The 13,276-nt window shown below is 39.2% G+C and overlaps 1 long non-coding RNA gene across 3 annotated transcripts in view; it reads right to left on the reverse strand.

Moving 5' to 3' along the window:
* The window catches only part of LOC107402714 (uncharacterized), a 31,543-nt gene that overhangs the window by 10,994 nt on the left and 7,273 nt on the right, over nt 1–13,276 (reverse strand). For all 3 annotated transcript variants that reach the window (XR_013048268.1, XR_013048267.1, XR_013048266.1), the window contains one exon: nt 12,415–12,474. This is a non-coding gene — a long non-coding RNA (uncharacterized LOC107402714). The remainder of the gene's footprint in view (nt 1–12,414; nt 12,475–13,276) is intronic.

The following is a 13,276-nucleotide window of genomic DNA, read 5'->3' on the forward strand; positions in this document are numbered from 1 at the left end:
GAATTGCATTCTTGGTGACAGCTATATTTAAGGTTTTCAATAATCCACTTTGTTTAGCTCCTTTTTTTCTCTGACTATAGCAGTCTGCCGGCTATGAAGCCCACCCAGGTAACAAGCACAAAGATGTTGCATAGATTTTACCCCCCAAAAGCCCCAGTGGACAACCTCTACTTCCCAACATGCTTCCTCTGGCAGGTGCTTCAGCGGCCATGTTCTGTGCTGCCTTCTCTAGTGTGTGCCTGGAACTCTACTACACAAACCCATTGTGGCCGTCCCTGCCATGGGCCTTTAGAGCTGGGCCCTGCTGCTTTTGCTACCACCACTCACCTCCTAGATGCTGGGAGAATTATTTTATCTTTGAGGTCTTGGAAGCCAGGTGATGTTTTTGTTTGTTTGTTTTGTTTTGTTTTGTTTTGTTTTTCAGCTGTTAGGATGACCTATATGTCTACCTATCCCCTTCTGGAGAAGACATTGGAACAAGTTTCCCAGAGTCAAACAGGGGCCAGAAAGATGACCAGAGCCTCCACCATGTGTCAAACACTCAGAAAGATTTGTTCTCTCCTCCCAGTAAATTCACTGTCTTCCTGCATACATATAGATTCCAGAGCTTTTAAAACTTTTTTTAAAATTGCATTTAGTTATTTATTCTCTCTCTCTCTCTCTCTCTCTCTCTCTCTCTCTCTCTCTCTCTCTCTCTCTCTCTCTCTCTGTGTGTGTGTGTGTGTGTGTGTTCTTCCCCAGTATATACTCACATAGTATATATTAAATACTGTATTTATTCAATACACTCAATATAGATATTTTAAAATATTATTGTTTAACAACCTTTTTCAGAAGCAATGTTGCTGTCTTATCCTGTAAATTAATAATTTTTTCTTAAGTTTCATGATATTTCATAATGTGAATATACCATAACTTTTTTCATTGTGTTTTTGAGACGGGATCTTGCTATATAGCCCTAGCTAGGCTGAAACTCATTATGGAGACCAAGCTGGCCTTGAACTTGCTTCCATCCTTCTGCCTCTGCCTCCCAAGTACTGAGATTATGGGCATGTAGCACCCTGCCCAGTTAGATGATTCAAAACTAATATAATGTTTCCTCGACTAAGAAATGTTCATATTGTTTCCAATTTTGTCTCTTCTTTTAAATGACTAATTGCACACATGTACATTTTTATAGCTAATATAAAACAATAAGATTTTAAAATTCCCACAAATCATATTGCTCCTCATATACAATGCTTTGGTATCATCTATACATTGTCCCCATCATTTATCAAGAGCATTTTGTAGCCTGGTAGTTATATTCCTTTACTAGATGAGCAATATGTCCTTGAGATGTGGCCGTTCCCCAGGGCAATGCATAGGAGTTTAAGAAGGAATGGGAGATGGAAGGGAAGGAAGGCAGGGGGACAGACAGGCCATGCACTTTAGAATGCCTCCAAGCACTGTCTGCACATCTTTGCTGTGGGTCCAAGGCAGCAGAGTGCTTAGGAGATCTCAGTCTGGTCAGGGAGCCAAGCTACAGACTGGTGAAAAGCAGTGGCTGCAGGAAATTCTTTTTCTTAGACTCAGAATCCTGCAAATCAGGAAAGAGTCAAAATGTTTCAGATGGTTTGCAAAAAAAGGGGCATCACGAGTCGTCCCCCCTCCCTTTTTTTTTAATTTAACCTTTCACGTGTCTTTGCACATAGCCATGCAACTCGGGCCACAAGCAAAGATGTGAAAAATATTGGCATACTTAGGTTTATTTTTTTTCCTACTGATTTTGATTACCCTGAGACTAGAGGCCACAGGGTTGTGAATTAACCTTTTGGAGGTTCAGAAACCACAGAAAGCAGAGGCATGCTTCTCAACCAAGGCCTCTGTATGAGTCAAAGTTCTCTAGAGTAGAAGAATTTATAGAATGTGTATAAAACATATTCATTTCTCCTTCTTCTAATTCACAGCCCTCAAATTTACAATCACATGCTTCTATATTTGTCTAATATTTTTGTGTTGTGCACAAATTGAGAAATAATCGCTGAAGTGGCAACCTGTTTAGTGAAAATTCTGTGTTGTTTGCTTCTTATCCACCCTTACTCTTGAGAAGCCCTTGAGAGAGAGATTTATTAGAATTACTTATAGTCTGTGGTCCAGCTAATCCAACAATGGCTGGCAATAAATGAAAAATCCAAGAATCCAGAAGTTGCTCAGTCCACAAGGCTGGTTTTCAGGATATGCTGGAATCCTGAAATAAACTCTAATGCCAGTGAAAATGGGGGGGGGGGGTGCTTACTGGCAAGATGACAGGAAGCAGGCAAAGAGCAAAAGCCTCCTTCTTCCATGTCCTCACACAGGCTTCCAGCAGAAGGTGTGGCCCAGATTAAAGCTCCGTTTTCCTGCCTCAGGATCTGAATCAATGACGTGTGTCTTCCTACCTCAAAGGTCTGGACTAGAAGTGGATTCACCCAAGCAAAAATAATCTCTCAAAGGTGTGCCCCCATTTCTGGATTGTAGCTCATTCCAGATGCAGGGAAGCTGACAACCAAGAAGAGCCACCACAGCCTCCTACATCAGCCATCCCACCAAATACCAGCTATATCACTGCAGTTAGCTGAGACAAGAGGGACCAGACAAGCTACCACAAGTCTGAGCTTGAGCCAGAAAATACGTGCGTGGATGACTTAAGACCACCGTAAATAATACACTTGTATTTTAAGCAAATACATTTATGTAGCAAAAGAGAATTGATGTACAAAATTCAATGGAAAAAAGAGAGCTTGCATGACAAGTAATTTATATCATCTTCCAGTCTTACATCTTAACAAAAATCTTATATCATATATATATATTCTGAATATAGATATGAAATATTAGCTATCTGAATCCAATAATCACAGATACAAACATACACATACATGAGATTTGTCACACAAATCACCCTACTGACAGAGAATGAGGAGGTGTTTCTAGCTTCCTTTTATTATATATTATTATATACACATAATAACATATTATATATATATATGTGTGTGTGTGTGTGTGTGTGTGTGTGTGTGTGTGTGTGTGTGTGGCAAAAGCAAGTTATTATAAAATTTTTAGCAAGTTAGTAATGAAAGGAAATTTTAATCTTGTAATGATTCTCCTCCCCCAAAGTCACATCAGATAACCTGTTCAGTGACAAAATTTAAAAATTTTCCTTTTAAGAAGATTGAGATTATGCTGTATACTATCACTGTTTCTTTTTCCTTTTTAATATTTACTTTTATTTTTTATTATGTGTATCCTTACGTGTCTTTGTGTGGGTGCAAAGTAGGTGCCCATGGAGGCCAGAAGAGAGCATGGGATCTCCTGGAGCTGGAGCCCTAGGTAGCTGTGAGTCACCTGATATCAGTGTGATGAGTCAAACTACAGTCCTCTACAAGAACAGTAAGAAATCTTAACTGCCGAGCCATCTCTCTAATCCCAACTATCACTATTTCCACTATGCAACATTATAGAAGTTTTAGTGCAGCAAGCCACAAAAATAAAAATATAAAAGTATTTGAAAGAAAGAAAATAATTTATCATTCACAGGCATTGTGATTGTGTAGTAGAGAAACATTCAAGAATATCAAAAACCACTACAAGTTTAAGATATTTGAACATGGGGTACAATACAAAACCAATTGAAATTACACTGTTTTCTGAAGAATACCAGTAGCCACTTAGAAAATAACACACTTAAAAATAATCACCACAGTGAAATCCCAGCCTATTTCTGGTTGCTCACTTTCCCAGGCCGTAGAGATGGGCTACTTATCTATATACGTGACATGAAGACTATGCCAGCATCTGCTCTGATCACCACTGTAATTCCAATGTCTGGTGCACAGTAAGTACTACCTTTTCTCTAACACATTCCTAAAGACCAACTGCCCAAGTTTACTTGAGACTAAGCGGCTTTCCAGAACATAAAGCATCCAGTGCCTTCATCTATGAGAGTCCTAAGGAGACTAAGGAAGCTGGTTATTATTCCTGTCAACAAAATCCAAAAGGAAGGGAAAAATCTGAGTCTCTACCACTAGCAAAGAAGTAATTTACTGCTTATAAAAGAAAATGAGCCCGACATGGTGGTGTACACATGTAAACTCAGCATCTAGGAAGCTGAGGAAGGAGGATCTTGTCAGTTTGCTCTGCACAATGAGATTCTGTCTCACAAAGCAAAACAAAAAAACAAAGTGAGTGAATTTATACTGTCATTATTTGGGCAAAGAATTAACCAAATAAAACTTAAATTTAGGGTTGGGGTATCAAATAGTGTCTCACTAAAATAAAACTATAATAAAAATACAAGGGCATTTGGGAACATAAGGTAACATTCAAACCACCAAAAACTATGTGAACCTTAAATATGAGATTCTTCCCACATTCTCCTTAACAGAATCTCAAAGTGAGAAACCATAAAGAAATTTTCTTTATGAAATTGCAAGCAACTGTAATATCTTTTCTACCAAAAATAACCCACACAGATCAGAAGACCCTCATTGCTCTGGAAATAGCTTCAAAAGAATACTCATCTGATGAAATAACTATGTAAGATGAGGAATAGAAATGATTAATTTGCATTGCATTCAATACTTGAATAATAATTTTTCTAAGATACCCTCAATAGCACCAGAGAGTGTTACTTCAAAATAATATTCATTACAGTCAAAGTGTAGAGAAGGTTAACGGTGACATGTTATTCAGTAAGTAAATACGTGCTATGGTGTGAATGTATGTGTTCCGCCAAAATCCATATATTGGAACTTAGACCCAAAGAGATATGTTAGGTTTTGGAAAGTAATAGGACTGATTAATGGGAACAGGGTTTCTTCATATCATGATAATAATATTCTAAAAAAGACTGTAGTATTCACTGTATAACCTTGTGAATATAGGTAGAACCAAGGAACTATACACTTTAAATAAATGAATTGTACAGTTTTTGAATTATACCTTCCTAAAACTGTTAGGGGAAAAAGAACAGTGGGTTAGGATGACAGCATGTATACATGGCCCTGAATCTTCACCCCTGCCTGTATCCACACCCTTTGCTACATGTCTTTCCATTTCCTCTTACCAAAGAAATAGAGTAATTTCCTTACCTGTTGAACCTGGACTGATCATGTGATTTACCTTGTCCAATGGGATGCAGGGAAGTGAATTGGTGCCTTCCACTTGACTTCACCTTAAGAATCTATCTAGATTATCCACTGAGAAAGAGAAGCATGTGGCACCAAAGGGCTCTTCATTCCATCTAAGGTCACCCTAAACCAGCCAACAGCCTGTCAGTTCTAAGACAAGTGAATGAGCCAGTTGTAACCAGTAAAACTACTAATCAACCCACTTCTGCTAACTTCCAAAAATGTAAAGTAATTGGATGTTTGTTGCCTTAAGTCAGTGTGTTTGTGGATTATTTTCATCATTGTGTGTGTATGCGTGTGTGTGTATGTGTGTGTGTTTGTGTGTGTGCACATGCACACAAATATAGACAACTACTACACAAGCATAACATAGGATTCAGATATCATCTCAGGAACTTGAAGGGAAAGGGCAGAGAAAACAAGCAGTAATATCCAGAGCTGTCTGGCTACCCAGTCCCGTATGAAGAGTAGATGTAGATAGACGTGCATTCAGTTGTGTGTGTAAATGCATATGTATGTTAAAATGACATTTTAAAAATACAATGTATTCTACTTAGTGTCTACAACAGACTACAGTGAAAGTCTTGATGTAAGAGTCTGGCCAAACAGTATCACATCAACGCTATTCTTACCCCAAATTTTTAATCTTATTTTATTCATGAGAAAATGTCAGAGTAATCCAGATTGTGGGGAATTTTAATAGAAAATTCAAGACCATGAAAGAACAAAAGGTTAAGGAACTTTTCCAGATTTGAAGAAAATTTTAAAAATGACAAGTTAAATACAGAATCTTTGTAGTCTACAATCTAATATATTATATATATATATATTACAATCTAAAAAATTTTTTAATGAGAGCTATAGACTAGTTAATGATAAATACTGTTGGATTGATAATGATTTTCTGGGTTTTTTTCAAAATTGTTTATCAGTTATCAACATTTGGGGAAGCTGGGTGAAAGGTCATGTGAGCATGCTGTGAGCTATTTTTGTAACTATAATTATTTAAAAATGAAATGTTTTCTAAAAGGCAGGCCAAATGTAATGTGATTGATTTATAATTTTCAAAGAAGGGCCCCCAGAAAACTGTCAAGAGTTATTTTCCCTAAATAATTTGTTGACACAAGGGGACTATAGCAGTCAACGCTACAGAAAATCCTTGTTCTTGGGGACTCTTTCACAAGATAGACAGAAAATGTACAATATCCCTTCAGTGGGTGCTAACTACTGTGCTGACAACAAAGCAGGATGGGGGAGAAGACTGGATGAGCTATTGTGGGAGTCCAGCTCCCGCCTTTTGAAGGATTCTTAGGTGGAAAAGAGAGGAATTAAGAAATGATAGATAGGAAGATAGACCTAGCAGACGAGAAGAAAGACAGAAACACAGGATAGCTTCGGGAGGGCCTGGATCAATACCCAACAGCCTTGTCCTTTATTGAAAAGGGCTTTTTATAATATGCCAAGGGGAGCGGCAAAAGGCCTCCCCCTTGCAAGATGAAGCACACTGTACAGCCAAATGTAGACCCTTCCAAACACCTGATAACCACGCCTGTGGTCAAATCATCTCCTTATGCAGCCCTGCTGGGTAAAGCAAGGACAGAGTCTCTGACACTGAGTAAATTCTCACTAGCCTCTGTGGGCTCCCACAAGCTATTCTAGATAAGGTGGTCAGAGACCCATCTCAGGACATATGTATCATTTATATGAAACCAAACTGTGAAGATATGGGCAAGCACCACGTATGCTAGGGAGAAAAAGCCCAGCTCGTCCAGAGTGAACATTTCCAGGTTAGTCTGATACAACAGTGTAGAATAGGGAGGGCCATTCATGGGAAGAAGTTTGTGTTTCAGTTTATATACAAATGAAACTGGTTGGGTGGTTTTACAGGGGGTGGAATATGATATAACAGACTTTTTAAAAACATCATTTCATTTTTTGGTGGGAAATCCCTAACAGGAAGACAAGGGTGGCAGAAGGGAAGCCTGTTTGGTGGGAAGTGGTGAGTAGTTCTGGATAGAGATTTGTTGGAGAGCGAGTTGAACAAGTCATTGATTAGTTATATGTGTAGGGTGGAAATATTCTGGAATAATTATGTTTTTCTTGCTCAACTTGGGTGGATTTTGGTGCCATTTAGCAAAGATTGATAGAGGAACAGTTTTCTTTTCTTTTCTTTTCTTTTTCTTTTTTTTTTTTTTTTTTTTTTTGGTTTTTCGAGACAGGGTTTCTCTGTGTAGCTTTGCACCTTTCCTGGAGCTCACTTGGTAGCCCAGGCTGGCCTCGAACTCACAGAAATCCGCCTGGCTCTGCCTCCCGAGTGCTGGGATTAAAGGCGTGCGCCACCACCGCCCGGCAAGGAACAGTTTTCTGATAGGGTAGTGGGAGATGATGTCAACATTCTGTTCTAGAAATAATAAATTTGAGGTATTTTAAGGCATTCAATATTTCACATTTTTGTGATGATTATATAACATATATAAATATACATATTATTTTTGGAGCTTACATTTTGAAAAAAAACTAGTGAAGTTGTAGCATATCCAAATGTACCAAGCCAGGGGATACTTTATTTATTCAAATAAAGGCTTGGCAATCTCTCCTTAAAAAGTCACTGAGGAGAGCTAATATACAAGACCAAATAACTCCACCCTAAAAACAAGCAGTTGTAAAATTCACAAGTAAAAGTGATGTCTGAAATGTGTTCCCAAGGATTACCAATGGTATGCATCCATGAGTGGACCTTTACACAAGTGTCATCTATCACCCACACAGACAAAACAGTTTGCAAGAGAAAAATCAACGGAATTGCACAGCTATCCTTCAAGTATAGGGAAGAGATGCTGACCATGTGGTCAATATACAGAGACAACTGTAATTTGACTTTCTCTGAAGTTTCAGTGCACAGGGAATCCAGTGACTATGGGAGGGCGGTTATTAAGTAGACTATGGCAAAACAGAGTAATGGTGATGCTCAATAACCTGTGCTCTAATTTTAGTCCCGCCACTTACTTGGGTAACTTTCCTCAAGCTCGGTAACATCTCTATGCTTCAGATATACATGCTTCTGTTCCATAAAACAGGCATAGCGCCTCTTTCCTCCCCAACTGTGGATGCTCAGACCCCTCCCTAGTAAACATGTGGCATGGTTATCTCTATGTTGAAGGCTGCTTCTAATGGAGTAAAACGTGCAACATGCTCACACTCTCCTCTTAGGATAGTCCTTGGGAATAAATAAGCCACCATGCATAAAGTGCATAAAGTGAACATGCAAACAGGCAGAAGAACGTAAGGGTAGGCGGTTATTATTGCAGTAGCCTTCTTAGGAGGCTTCCAACTTCTGCAGTAATCTTTACTCTCCCAATCATTTGAAGTTAATAAAATTAATTGCCATGTCTTCGGTGATGAGATAGGAAAGGAAGTTGTTTTGAACCTACCATTGCTATTTGGAAGTCACGTAGTCTTGATATCTGGGGCCAGCTACCATTTACTACTTGGCTATACATATATCACTTTCTATTTGCATAGTGAGCTTCTAGGGAGTGTTATTGAGAAAGAAGGGAAGTAAATCATGTTTTCACTAGGTTTGGATTGCATTTATTTGATAAAAAGTTATGACAAGGATCTGAGTTTGTGGGGTCATTTTCTGAGATAAGAGGAAGTCAATGTCCTGAGCTTATTCTGTTCTGTGCAGACACAAACAATTATGGTAACCAGAGGGCTGGATCTTAAGTTCATTTTGTTTATTACATTTTTTTGGTCTGGCTTGTAAATATTTGATATTTATAGACTAAAATGGAGATTGAATTTCCCCCCCAAAGCTAGAGGCTCTAAAACAAAACTCACCCAAAGGCTACTGCTCACAGTGACTGGTGCAAGGCCTCATGTCTAAATCTGAAAACAAGCATCGCCCCAGACAGTCAGATTATACATTAGATAGGGCCCCATCCCAGCATGTCAGGAGAGAGACTGGACAAGTGCAAGGTGGCTGAGAAGTAGAGACTATGGCTGGTAGAGGAGATATCTGAGTTTTAACCTAATTTCTCAAAGAATATTAATTGTACAATTTGGTTTAAACAATGTATAAAACATATTCCTTTCTCCTTCTTCTAATTCAGAGCCCTCAAATTTACCATCCCATTCTACTATATTTGTCTAATATTTTTGTGCTGTGCACAATTTGAGAAATAATCGCCCAAGTGGCAACCTGTTTAGTGAAAATTCTGTGCTGTTTGCTTCTTATCTACATCTGAAGCCCTTGAGACCCCACGATTCTATCCATGACAGTCGGGGCACAGATCTCCACCGCAGAAGGCACCTCACTTCATGACAAGTTGAATAGGTTGGAAGTGGACAGCATGAAGTTTTAGTATATCAATAATGTCTGCCCATTTCACTTCCCTAACACATTTCACCTCCTTATTCACTGTCAGCTTTAGGGAAAATGGTCCATTATTTCACCTATTTCATGGTAGAGGTCCATAGCTTCTGCCTCCAACCACGTAGAATTCATGTTCATAGGATCACCTATGTAGTCTTTATAGACCACAAAATATTCATGCAGAATCATCTGCACAGTTGTTTCTTTAGCTCCTATCTCTGTAAAGAGTATGTATTTTTATCACCGAACTTCCTCTTCAATGTTGTAACTGAGCCCTCTTGAAGCCCTCTTCTCCATCTCCCTTACTCATTCTCCACTGTCTGTCTTTTTGATGGCTACAAATTGCAAAGTATTATTTTCCCTGGAAACAAGATAGATCATTGCATTTCCTTAGCTATTCCTTCTCTGCTAGATTAGATTGTATTAGCTGTAAGACTGGGATCCCAAGGCCTCAGAAGTCATGCCCTGTGGGTCCTAGAGGACTTCAGAGTCCATCATTTTCAACCTCATACAAGCCATTCTGACCCCTTCTCTCCATGTGCCTACCATATTTACTAAATTTAGGATAGACATTCCTTTCATATACCAAGATTCCTGCCCAAGACAGAGCAGGCAGTGCTACAGGGTTAGAGTCACATTGTCTCCACTCAACCAGACAGCTCACTTTCTTGTTGAAGACCCAGCTTTGCTCTACTTTAGAGGTAGGGTATTGAGATGTCCCAGATTTCTTCTGTGTGGAGGGGAATCTAAGCAATGACAGTTGAACCCGATATAACAAAGTTTAGAAAAAAACCCACATGAAGAATGCTGGGCAACTGCTGGGCCTGACCATTGTAAAGACAAAGACCAAAGAGAGAAAAAAATTATCCAAGTTGGCCAGGAATCATCCAGCCACCCACAACCCTGTGATGTGTAAGAATTTGGGCTGCTGTCTCTTGGAGTGCAACCACAATTACAGATCCAAGGACCCCCGTGGATGGTGACCAAGTTTTCCTCCAAAAGCCCCATGAGAGCTAGGCATTCCTAATGAGATCTTGGTGCTTCTAATCACCTCCTGGAACACCAGAACCATTCCTAGATTTAACTGCACCCAACGTGACCAGGAGCGCACAGGGACACAGGGACCCCAGTTCTGTTTCATCTCAACCCTCTGGGTCTTACAGTCTTTCTTCCCTGTCTTCTGAAATGTTCCCTGATCAGGAGTTGTTTTGTAGACGCAGTCTTTGGAACTAGGCCCCACAAATCTGCAATTTGATTGACTGTGGTTTTCTGTAATGAGCTCTGCCTGCTGCAGAGAGGAGAGGTGAGATAACACTTATTTATGGGCATAAGGATGGATATTTAGAATGTAGTTAGGACTTATGCTGGAAGTAAAAAACTAAAAAATTTTAAAAGGAAAATGATTGTATCATGGAGATAGTTTCAAAACGTGGGTCCATCATTTCCTGCCTGAATGGTTTGGCCAAATTGCTTAACTCCTTTTCCAAATGCCAGGTGACATGCCAATCACTGAGAGCTGGACCAGGAAGCCACTGCTTTTAGACATTTCTTTAAAAACAAACCAACAGTGGAAAGGCAGTACAGATGGGAGCTAAACAAAAGTTCCAGTCCTGGCTCCAATCCTGTTCATCCCCCTTCCCATAAACGTGGGAGCTTCTTGGGCAAGGTTACTTAAGTTCTCTTCATGTTTCCCTGTATGTAAAGCAGACATACTATAATACTTGCTTATAAGATTGTGGTAATATCCAGGTGGTGGTGGTGCATGCCTTTAATGCCAGCACTTGAGAGGCAGAACCAGGTGGATCTCTGTAAGTTTGAGCCAAGCCTGGTCTACAGAGCGAGATCTAGGACAGGCACCAAAACTACACAGAGAAACGCTGTCTCGAAAAACAAACAAAACAAAACAAAACAAAAGATTGTGGTAATGATTAGGTGGGGCATTACTTGCAAAGCTATTAACACAATACGTGGTCCACAGTGCACATTTAATAAGAGCTAGTTGTCATTGTTGTAGTTAATCAAGTTTTAAAAAAAAAAAACCCAAAAACACACAAGTCTGAACTGAAAACTGAATGACTAGAACAGGTTAGCTGAAGTGATTACGGGAACTGTGCAGCTCATGTGTGAGACCTGGCTTAAATAGCCTATGACTTCTCTGATGGAGAAATTCCAAACCAAGGAATAATAGCATCTAAGTTCTGAAATGATAACTGAAGAGAGGAGACACAGTTTCATTCACTGCACTGAAGAAGAAAAAAAAATCCTTGGGCCAATTATCTTATCATCTGGAACAGCTAGTTTTAGAACAAATTGAGTATATGCAATTTGTTTAATTGAAACCCAAAGAATAACACTTTCAAAGTTGGTTCTATATGACACCAATCCTTTAGAAACACATCTAAGAGATATTGATTTAAGATCAAAAATATTCACATAATTCTATATAGTTAATGTCCTTCCTACTTACAAATCCGATTCACATCAGTATTTTAAAGACACGTAGAATTCTTCCAGAAGCAAGGCAAATCAACCCTAAACCAGGGTTTTGTTTCATTTGATATTTTCCAAACTATTTGGCCAGGGACTGTTCTTTTCAATAACTGGTCAAATTTAGGAACACACTTCCTCAGATCTAGAAAGGTTTCAGAGGCTGTGTCTGTGCCTCTGCCTCTACTGGAGAGTAGAGATTTCCATCTGAAGTCATTTTAAGTCATCATCATTGTGACCATAGACGGCAGCTACTAAATCACCACCTCGTGCCTCATAAAGAATCCCAAACTGGATGCACCATTCTGAAAGCCTCGACAGTCAGAAATAACTGGGATTATAAGAACAAAACAGTGGGAAAGAGCTGAGAACACAGGAATAGGAGACCTTGTCATAACTCACCATCACTGCCATCAACATTGTTGAGATTGTACTGTGCAGCAGACACTTCAGCAAGGACCCCTAGGAAAGAAATAGGATCATCAAATGATACAACCCAGTTCTTCACCACTCTTATCTGCCTGTGCATGATTTTTTCATTCCTGAAATTCCTATCCCTCTGGAAATATGTATTTAAAAAAAAACAAAACAAAACACTAATATGAAAACTTTACCATTTTGGGAGAAGGTACTTATACATTTTACATAGTAGTATTTTCAGGTGTCCTAACTCAACTCATAAAGAAGAAATGAAGGATATGTCTTAGGATTGCCTCAGGCTTCCTCTTGTTATAGGTCATGTAGCACTCCTCTGATATGTGGCTTCTCTGAGTCTTGGTTTCTCACTATAAAAGGAATGTGTGAGCCTCTGTTATCTACAAAAGTCCTTCCGGCTTTAACATTTTATGATTCTAGGATCTATAAAAATCTCATTATTAGAAGACCAAGGTCAATTTTTGCTATTAATCAAAAAAGCCAGATGTTCAAATATAAACAACCAGATGCTCAGGGAGAGACACACACACACACTACACACACGCGCACACGCACACGCACACACATACGAAGCGAGAGAGTAAGCGAGGCACAGAAAGCCATATACAATGTAGAAATACGAGGCCAAAGAAGAATTCATGGAATACCAGAAATAGGATACTCTGTTTTGGTTTTTAGCATCATTAAAGGGCAAAAGACAGTCAAGTGGGACCATTTCATAACCACAGTGCACAATATACCCCAAGGGAAAGAAATGAAAATACTTCAGAGATTGAAAGAAATATTTGCTGGGAAGCTGGTGGGGAGATTCCCTTTCCTAAGTCATCTG

The sequence above is a fragment of the Peromyscus maniculatus genome, chromosome 1, assembly GCF_049852395.1.
Source record: "Peromyscus maniculatus bairdii isolate BWxNUB_F1_BW_parent chromosome 1, HU_Pman_BW_mat_3.1, whole genome shotgun sequence".
Taxonomy (NCBI): Eukaryota; Metazoa; Chordata; class Mammalia; order Rodentia; family Cricetidae; genus Peromyscus; species Peromyscus maniculatus.